At 43.0% G+C, this 9,171-nt stretch overlaps 1 long non-coding RNA gene across 1 annotated transcript; it reads right to left on the bottom strand.

Moving 5' to 3' along the window:
- Positions 1-2,884: 2,884 nt before the first annotated feature.
- Positions 2,885-5,850, bottom strand: LOC135114099 (uncharacterized). Its single transcript, XR_010275219.1, has 2 exons — positions 4,130-5,850; positions 2,885-4,087 (listed from the first exon to the last, which is right to left on the bottom strand). It is a non-coding gene; the product is annotated as an uncharacterized LOC135114099 (long non-coding RNA).
- Positions 5,851-9,171: the final 3,321 nt, after the last annotated feature.

The following is a 9,171-nucleotide window of genomic DNA, read 5'->3' as shown; positions in this document are numbered from 1 at the left end:
GAAGTTGTTCACCCTGTGGTGGGAGGAGAAGGAGGAGACGGAGGAGGAGGAGACGGAGGAGGAGGAGGAGGAGGAGGAGGAGGAGGAGGAGGAGGAGGAGGAGGAGGAGGAGGAGGAGGAGGAGGAGGAAGATAAAAAACGGGAGCAAAAGGAAGAGAAGAATATAAAACAAAGACGAAACAGCAAAAGACCATGAGGTTCTTACATCTGTTTGGGTAACTATTCTACTCAATTAGTGTGAGAGACAGGATAGCACAGAAGAAAGCTCCTGTCATCCCCAATCCCCTTTCCCTAAAGCGAAGCCTGGCCAGAAAAAGGAAATGGTACCATGTTGTATAGAAAAAAAACATCATGGAATTTGAAAGGAAACTAAGAAAGAGATGATGACTACTTTCACCCCACACACTCTACAGGCAATCCTGTTATTTGTGTCATTTGATGAGGCGCTTCCTCTACCTTAAATTATGATTTTCTGAAGCAGGTTTACTTGCTCTACAAGTATTCGATTCCTTTTACCATAACTGTGACGGGGTCGGCAGAGTCACCGAGGAACAAGCCATCACTGAGGTCTCTTTATTCTGATTCTTTATCTTTGTTACATAGTAATTGCTTCTCTTCCTTAGTAAAATTATACACCCATCAGATGACAGGTAATGCGGAGTGAACGTGTTTGTTAGTCAGACATGAACAATGACAACCGGTGATTAGTGTCTAGACACTCGTCAAGAGGGGTTTTAAATGAGTCAACAGTACCTGAGTTAACGACGCCTGATGGAACACAATTCCAGATATTTATGACACAATTGAAAAAAAAATGTTTGGCTTCATTTTTTTGAAATCGCTCACTTATTATTTTGAAGCCATTGTTTCTTGTAATATTAGACTGGTGAAGGGTTAGGAAGAATTCGGATCTCACATTTGTGAAACCCAGAAAAGTTTTGTAAAGCAATATCAGATCCCCTCTTAGCCTGCGTTTGGATAGGGAGAATAGATCTCGTTCTTGAAGGCGTTCTTCTTAGGTTTATTGGGAGTCCTTGGGATAATTTTGGTTACTCTACTTTCTCAATATCGTTTCTGTATTAGGGTGACACGAACTTTACATTGTATTGAAGATGAGGACGTACGAGTGAGTTGCACAAGGCCAGAATTATTTTCTCAGATTTGAAGGTGAAAGATCTTCCTACGAAACGTACTAATTTATTGGCAATTTTAATGACTTCGGTGCAATGTTTACCTTCTTTAAGATCTCTTGTCACTAAAACTCCGAGATCTTTTTTCAGCATCCACACTTTTTATAATCTTGCTTTGGATTGCTATTTCCGTTATGTAATATGTGGCATTTTTCAAAATTAAAGTTGCAAGCCGCGTTTCAGACCTTTCAGTGAGAGTGCCTGCGTCATTTTGTAAAATGTGACGTTGGTTTGGTGAGTCAGCCTTGTTAGCAATTTCAGTATCATCTCCGAATTTTGACAGTTTACTTCTGATTCCTTCGTCTGTGTCATTGATATATATTATGAAGAGGATCGGTCCTAAGACTGATCCTTGAAGAATGCCACTACTTACATTGATCCAACCTGAAGATTTACAATAAATTACTGCTCTCTGTTTGCAGTCTGTCAACCAATCCTCTATCCACGCAGCGAGGTCACCTGATGTGCCGTGGGCTTTTACTTTGTGCAGGAGGCGCTTTTGAGGAACTTTGTCAAATGCTTTTGGAAATGAAAATACGCTGTACGTAGGAGGAACACCGGCCAAGGGCAACAAGTCATAGGAAGCTGGAAATACTGAAGCAGGTAGGGAGTTTCAGAGTTTACCAGAGAAAGGGATGAATGAATGAGAATACTGGCTAACTCTTCCATTAGAAAGGTGGACAGAATAGGGGTGAGAGAAACAAGAGAGTTGTGCAGCGTGGCCACGGGAGGAGGGGAGGCATGCAGCTACAGAGGAGCAGTTAGCATAAAAATAGCGAAAGAAGATAGCTAGAGATGCAACATTCCGGCGATGAGAAAGAGGTTGAAGACAGTCAGTTATAGAGTTGATGAGAGGAAAAGCTTTTGATTCCACCCTGTCTAAAAGAGCGGTATGGGTGGAACCCCCCCAAGTGAAGCATACTCCATACATGGACGGAAAAGGCCCTTGTACAGAGTTAGCAGCTTGGGGGGGGAAGGGAGTGAGAAAAACTGGCGGAGACGTCTCAGAACACCTGACTTCATAGAAGTTTAGTTTTAGCTAAAGATGAGATGTCAAGTTTCCAGCTTAGATTATAAGAAAATGACAGACCGAGGATGTTCAGTGTAGAAGAGGGGGACAGTTGTGTCATTTTTCCCACTTAACATAGCCCATCACAGGTCGAACCTTGACTGGCGCCACAGGAGGTTTCACCAATCGTAGTTTACATATAAGAGAAATGAATATAATGTATTTATGGATATATCGGATCCTCTGATGGGGGTGGTGGTACTTCTTTTTCCTCTGATGGCGGTAGTGCTGCTTTTTCTTCTTCTTCCTCTAATGGCGGTGATGCTACTGCTTCTTCATCTGACAACAGTGGTGGTAGTTCTTCTTTTTCTTCTTTATCCTATGACAGCGATGGTGCTGCTTCTTTTTCTTGTTTTCTTCCTCTGAAGACGGTAATGATGTTTCTTCTTCTTCGCCTTCCTTTGATGGTGGTGCTTCATGTTCTTGTTCTTCAAGTTCTTGTACTTCTGATGATAATGGTCTGACCTGTCGGTCTGAACTGTCGGTCAGACCACTTGTCCGAGTGGGGTCATGTAAACAGTGGGCTGCCACAGGGATCAGTATTAGGGCCATTGTTATTTCTAATATATATCAATGACTTGGATAGTGGAATTAGTAGTGATGTTAGTAAATTTGCGGATGACACAAAGATAGGTAGATTAATTAGGTCAGAATCGGATGCCATCGCCTTGCAGGCAGATTTAGATAGAATGAATGAATGGACGGATAGATGGCAAATGCAATTTAATATCAATAAATGCAAAGTGCTTAGCGTACTGTAGGTAGAGGAAACCCACACAATAGGTCAAGACAGGTAGGGAGGTGCTGCACACTCACCTCCCCTAAGTCAGCTTGTTTGGTGGTCAGTTTGGTGGTCTATTGCCAGTCAGTCAAGTTCGTGGTAGGGAAGTCCTGCCAGGGTCAGTCAGATTGGCAATCAGAATCAGAGTGGGGAGAGGTACTGCACACTTATTACCTCCCCTGCTCCCCTGAATCAGTCAGGTTGGTGGTCTTTGGAGTCTTTTGAAGTCAGGCTGGTGGTAGACTGGCAGTCAGAATCAGTGGGGAGAGGTGCTGCACACTCATCTCCCATGCTTCCCAGAGCCAGTCAGAGTCAGTCAGGTCGTGGTAAGACCCTTTCCTCAGTGGGAAGAGTAGGAGGTACTGCACACTCACCTGCCCTGCTCCCCCGAAGCAGTGAGGTTGGTTCGTCATGTTGGTGGTCTGTAGTCTGTGTTAGATTGGGGATAGTAGGAGGTATTGCACTCACCTCCCCCGAATCAATGAGTGAGTCATCTTGGTGCTAAGAGTCAAACTGGGAGTCTGGGAAGAGTAGGGAGATGCTGCACACTCACCCCCCATGCTCCCCAGGGTCAGTCAGTTTGGTGGTCTGTTGCCAGAGTTATTAGCCACAGTCAAGCTGGTGGTCAGAATCAGATTGGGGTAGGGAGGTGCTGCACACTCACCTCCCCTCCTCCCCAGAGTCACTCTGAAGTTATCAGGTTAATTGTTTTGGAGTTGCCAGAGTCCGTCAGGTTGGTCGTAGGGAAGTGGTTGGTAAGCAGGTGCTGCACACTCACCTCCCCTTAGTCAGTCAGTTCGGTTGTCTGTTGCCAGAGTCAGTTAGGTTGCCAGATCAGTTGCCAGGGTCAGTCAGGCTGAGAGTGTAGGAGTCAGAGTCAGGAGTCAGAATCAGTGAGATTGGTGGTCTGTCAGGTTGGTGGTCTTTGGAGCTGCCAGGATGAGTCAGGCTCTTTGGAGTTGTCAGGGTGCTGCTGCTTCTTCCTCAGATGGTGGTGCTTCTTGTTCTTCTTCATCAGAGACTGGCAAGGTGCTGCTGCACACTCACCTCCTCTTAGTCAGTCAGTTTGGTGGTCTGTTGCACACTCACCTCCCCTACTCCCCAGAGTCAGTTAGGTTGGTGGTCGGTACAGTAATGATCCTTCTTGTTCTTGGTCAGTCGTGTTGGTGGATGAGTAAGGTCGGTACAGAGGCAGTTAGGTTGCAGGTCGGTACATTTGGAGTTGCTCTTTGGATTTGCTAGGATTTGTCAGGATGGTCTGAGTCACACTAGGAGACTGGGGAGGGTAGGGATGTGCTGCACACTCACCTCCCATGCTCCCCAGGTCCAGTCAGTTTGGTGGTGTGTTGCCAGATTACACATTTGTAAGTCAGTCAGGTTGGTTGTTGGAAATGCCAGGGTCAGTAGGGAAGTGCTACGTACTCACCTTGCCAGAACAGGGTAGGATAGGGATCAGGGTCAGTCAGGTCTGTAGTCAGGGTCTGTACATTTGGAGTTGCTCTTTGGAGTTGCTAGGATGAGTCAAGTTGGTGGTTACAAACTGGGAAGTGTAGGGAGGTGCTACACACTCACCTCCCATGCTCCCCAGCGTCAGTCAGTTTGGTGGACTGTTGTCAGATTACACATTTGTAAGTAATGGTCAGAGCCAGATTGGGGTGGCAGGGGTGCTGCCAGGGTCAGTCAGGTAGGGAAGTGCTACGCACTCACCTTGCCAGGATCAGTTGTCAGTCATGGTGGGGAGAGTAGATACTGGTGGTCTGTACATTTGGAGTTGCTCTTTGGAGTTGCTAGGATGAGTCAAAGTCAAACTGGGAGACTGGGAAGGGTAGGGAGGTGCTGCACACTCACCTCCCATGCTTCCCAGGGTCAGTCTGTTTAGTGGTCTTTTGCCAGATGTCACATTTGTTAGTCAGTATCAGTTGCCAGGATTGCTCTTTGGAGGTGGCAGGATGAGTCAGAAGGGTAGGATGGGTCTTTGAGTTGCCAGGATGAGTTTGGTGGTCAAAGTCAAACTAGGAGACTGGGGAGGGTAGGGAGGTGCTGCACACTCACTTCCCATGCTTCCCAGGGGAGGTGGTTTGGATAGTGGCCAGTCAGATTCAGAGTCAGTTAGGTTGGTGGTGCCAGGGTCAGAGCTCTTGTCAGAGTTAGTCATTAATTTTTTTTTTTTTATTTTTACTTATTTTTTTATTTATTTTTCAGGCTTTTTTATTTTACTTTATTTATTATTTTATTGTTATTTTTATTTATTTTTTTGCCTATTATGTGAGAGAGGAAGGAAGTGCTATGCACTCACCTTTGTTTTTCTATTTATTTATTTTTTCTTTTGCCGCCTGACAGGTGGGGAGAGAAGGGAAGTGCTATGCACTCACCTTTACTTCTTATTTATTTATATTGACTAGTAGGTGGAGAGAAGGGAAGTGCTATGCACTCACCTTCATTTATTTATTTATTTTTTTTTATTTATTTATTTTTTTTTTGTATTTTTATTATTTTTTGCCTGGTAGTCCGTAGACTTGCCAGGGTTAGGTAGGGGAGAGAAGGGAAGCGCTGTGCACTCACCTCCCTTGCTCTCCCGGGGGTGGTAAGGCGGTGCCTTCCACCCCTGGGGAGGGTAGGGAGGTGCTGCGCACTCACCTCCCCTCCTCCCCGTGGGCAGCTCCACCACCGTACCTGTGTGTTTGAGGCACACATGGTGATGGAGGGAAGCTCTTTGAAGGTTTTTGTAAGTTCCGAGAGGGGGGTTCGAACCTCCGCCGCCCCTCACTTCCCTCACGCCAAACTCCAAGTGCATCACTCTACCCACTGAGCCACGGAGGCTCTTTTTCTTTTTTTTAAAGTTGGTCTATTTCCCCATCTTATGTGAATTATTGTTTTATCACATTTATATATATATATATATATATATATATATATATATATATATATATATATATATATATATATATATATATATATATATATATATATATATATATATATATATATATATATATATATATATATATATATATATATATATATATATATATATATATATATATATATATATATATATATATATATATATATATATATATTCATGCAACACCAAAAGCTCAATAAGAAAAACTGCTGCTGATTCGAATGTGCACATTCATTCTCACAGCGATAATTAATTAATTTTTGTGGACTCGTGGGATTATGTCATGGAGTGCAAGCAGCAGTAGGTGAGATCAGAGAACTTGACAGCGGCGGGGATTCCTTGGGTCTTTAGCCGCCTGCTGGAACCCTGGATAGAAAGTCCAAACAGCAACAGACTCTGAAGTCTATACTGGGCTGTTTGGGTAACTAATCTACGCTAACTAGTGGGAGAGAGAAACAGGATAGCGCAGAAAAAGGAACTAAAGGAATACAAAAGACCAAACAGCAACAGACCATGAGGTTCTTACAAGTGTGTTTTGGTTAATTATTCTACTCTATTAGTGGGAGAGACAGGATAGCATAGAAGAAAGCTCTTCCTACCCCCAATCCCCCGAAAAAAGGAAATGGTATCAATGTTGTATAGAAAAAAACATCATGGAATTTGAGAGGAAAATAAGAAAGAGATGATGACTACTTTCAACACCTGTTATTTGTGTCATTTGATGGGGCGCTTCCTCTACCTTAAAATATGATTTTCTGGGCACATTTTAACTAGACTATAGTGATGAGTGAGTTGCTCTGCAAGGACTGGATTCCTTTTACCATAACGGTGACGGGGTCAGCAGAAAGTCGCCGAGGAACAAGCCATCACTAATCAATCACTAATTAATTATGTGGGGGACTCCCCAGACTGTAGAGGGAGGGAAGGATTGTAGGCAGCTGCTCTCTCTGCATATTCCTAAATCAGGCCCTGATCATCTTTCTGAATTGCAATGTAATTCCGCATACTGCAGATTATTAAACTTAATTAAGTAGCAAGAGTACTGTACTAAAGAAGCAAGAGAATTATACCGTATTATACTTCAGCAAAAGTACTATACTATACTAAAGTAGCAAGAGTATTAATATTTTCTTTAAACCATATAATATAATGATACTGTAGTAAGCGATAAGACCTTCAGCTAGTGAACTGAAATAAAACTGTGTACCTGTATTTACAGACCAGCCACTTTACAAGACTTGACTACTGCGTCTGTCCCAACTCTCGGGTGTATGAACAAATGAACGCATTCGAATATGAAGCAGAAATATTTATATTAATATTTTTAGTGATCAATATTCTATGCAGTTCATTTATTTATATATATATATATATATATATATATATATATATATATATATATATATATATATATATATATATATATATATATATATATATATATATATATATATATATATATATATATATATATATATATATATTCTAATGAAATGAACAAATTTATTTAGAGAAAATTAAACAAAAGCAGTTGTACTGATAATAATAAAAAACACTAAAATGTTCATAAAATCTAGTGTTTATTAATTAAAGGGGAAACAATTCTATGTTTCAGCAATGGTGCATAACCTCTTTTCGATGTCTTCTAATTAGAGTTCCTTTCACTTACAAGACCTCCCAGATTGTGGTGGCCCCCAGATTGTAGAGGCACTTGGACAGCTGCTTTCTTAGCCTACTCCTAAATCTGGCCCTGATCGTCTTCCTGAATTACAATGTAATTCCTCACACCATCATATACTATATACACAATGTCTTGCACAATGTAATGAACTTTGATTTGCCTGAGAGAATGGTGGACACCTTGCTGCGCATAAAGTTCACTCTAAAGAAAGACATGACTATGAGGGTGTCATTAGATTACAGATTAAAAACAACAAAATCAAACCACGGAATTATTTCTAAGAGCATTTCGCATTCTCTTTTACTCGCCGCAGACTGGCCCACGGCGGCAGAAGTGACAGGCAGACTCACTACCGAGTACAAACTAGTAACGGAAGTTTGCACTCAGCTTTTCTTTCACATTGATTTTGCTGCTAATACTTTTTTTTTTTTTTTTGCACAAGAAGGCCACTAAGCAAAGGCAACAAAAATTATATAAAACAGGCCCACTTAGTGCCTGGTCTTACAGAGAATTCCAAATAGACAAATCAAATAATAAGGATAAGTATCTTGAAACCTCCCTCTTGAAAGAGTTCAAGTCACAGGAAGGAGGAAATTCAGAAGCAAGCAGTGGGTTCCAGATCTTACCAGAGAAAGGGATGAATGAGAATACTTGTTAACTCTTGCATTAGAGAGGTGGACAGAATAGGGGTGAGAGAAGAAAGTCTTGTGTACCGCGGCTGTGAGAGGAAGGGAAGCATGCAGTTAGCAAGATCAGAAGAGCAGTTAGCATAAAGATAGCAGTAGAAGATACCAAGAGATGCAACATTGCGGGGATGAGAAAGAGGCCGAAGACAGTCAGATAGAAGAAAGAAGTTGACGAGACGAAGAGCTTTTCATTACACCCTGTCTAAAAAAGCGGTATGAGTAGAACCCCGCATGCATGGATGGATAAAGCCCCTGTACAGAGTTAGCAGCTGTGGGGGGAGGTGAAAAAAAAAAAAACTGGGAGAGACGATTCAGTTACTGCACACCACCACGCCCCAAGCAACACCCATCATCACATATCACCACTGATCACTTCCCTCATCCCTTCTCGCGGCCATCGTCACTCTGTCCCCATCCTTCACGCCTCAAAAGTCTCATCTCACTTCTACAGGAATCACACACACTGGAAATCAGGTACTTTTCTAAGATTATAAATTTCAAACAAAACAAAACCTCAGAGCAGAATCTAAAACTGACAATGCACGGTGTAAAATTCTCGTACGCCAAGAAGGTGTACAGCGAGGAGGAGGAGCGGGTGGCCCGCACCCGGGCCCTGTTTGCCCAGCGGGGCAGGCTGCAGGCCCGCAAGTTTGCGGAGGCTGAGAAGCGGCCAAAGCAGACCAAAGGGAGCCGCAAGGTGCACGATGATCTTCTTCCACTCCAGGGGAAGAAAATCGTCACTATCAAGAAAGTGGACGACACCTGCGTGGCGCCCTCCCTGGAGAAGCGCCACGTCGTCCACCGGAAGGACGTGGCTCCCGTGTTGGAGGACAAGCCAGTGGTGGCGGCGCCTCCAGTC

Source organism: Scylla paramamosain, chromosome 2, assembly GCF_035594125.1.
Source record: "Scylla paramamosain isolate STU-SP2022 chromosome 2, ASM3559412v1, whole genome shotgun sequence".
Classification (NCBI taxonomy): domain Eukaryota; kingdom Metazoa; phylum Arthropoda; class Malacostraca; order Decapoda; family Portunidae; genus Scylla; species Scylla paramamosain.
This window is presented reverse-complemented; position numbering and strand designations above follow the sequence as displayed.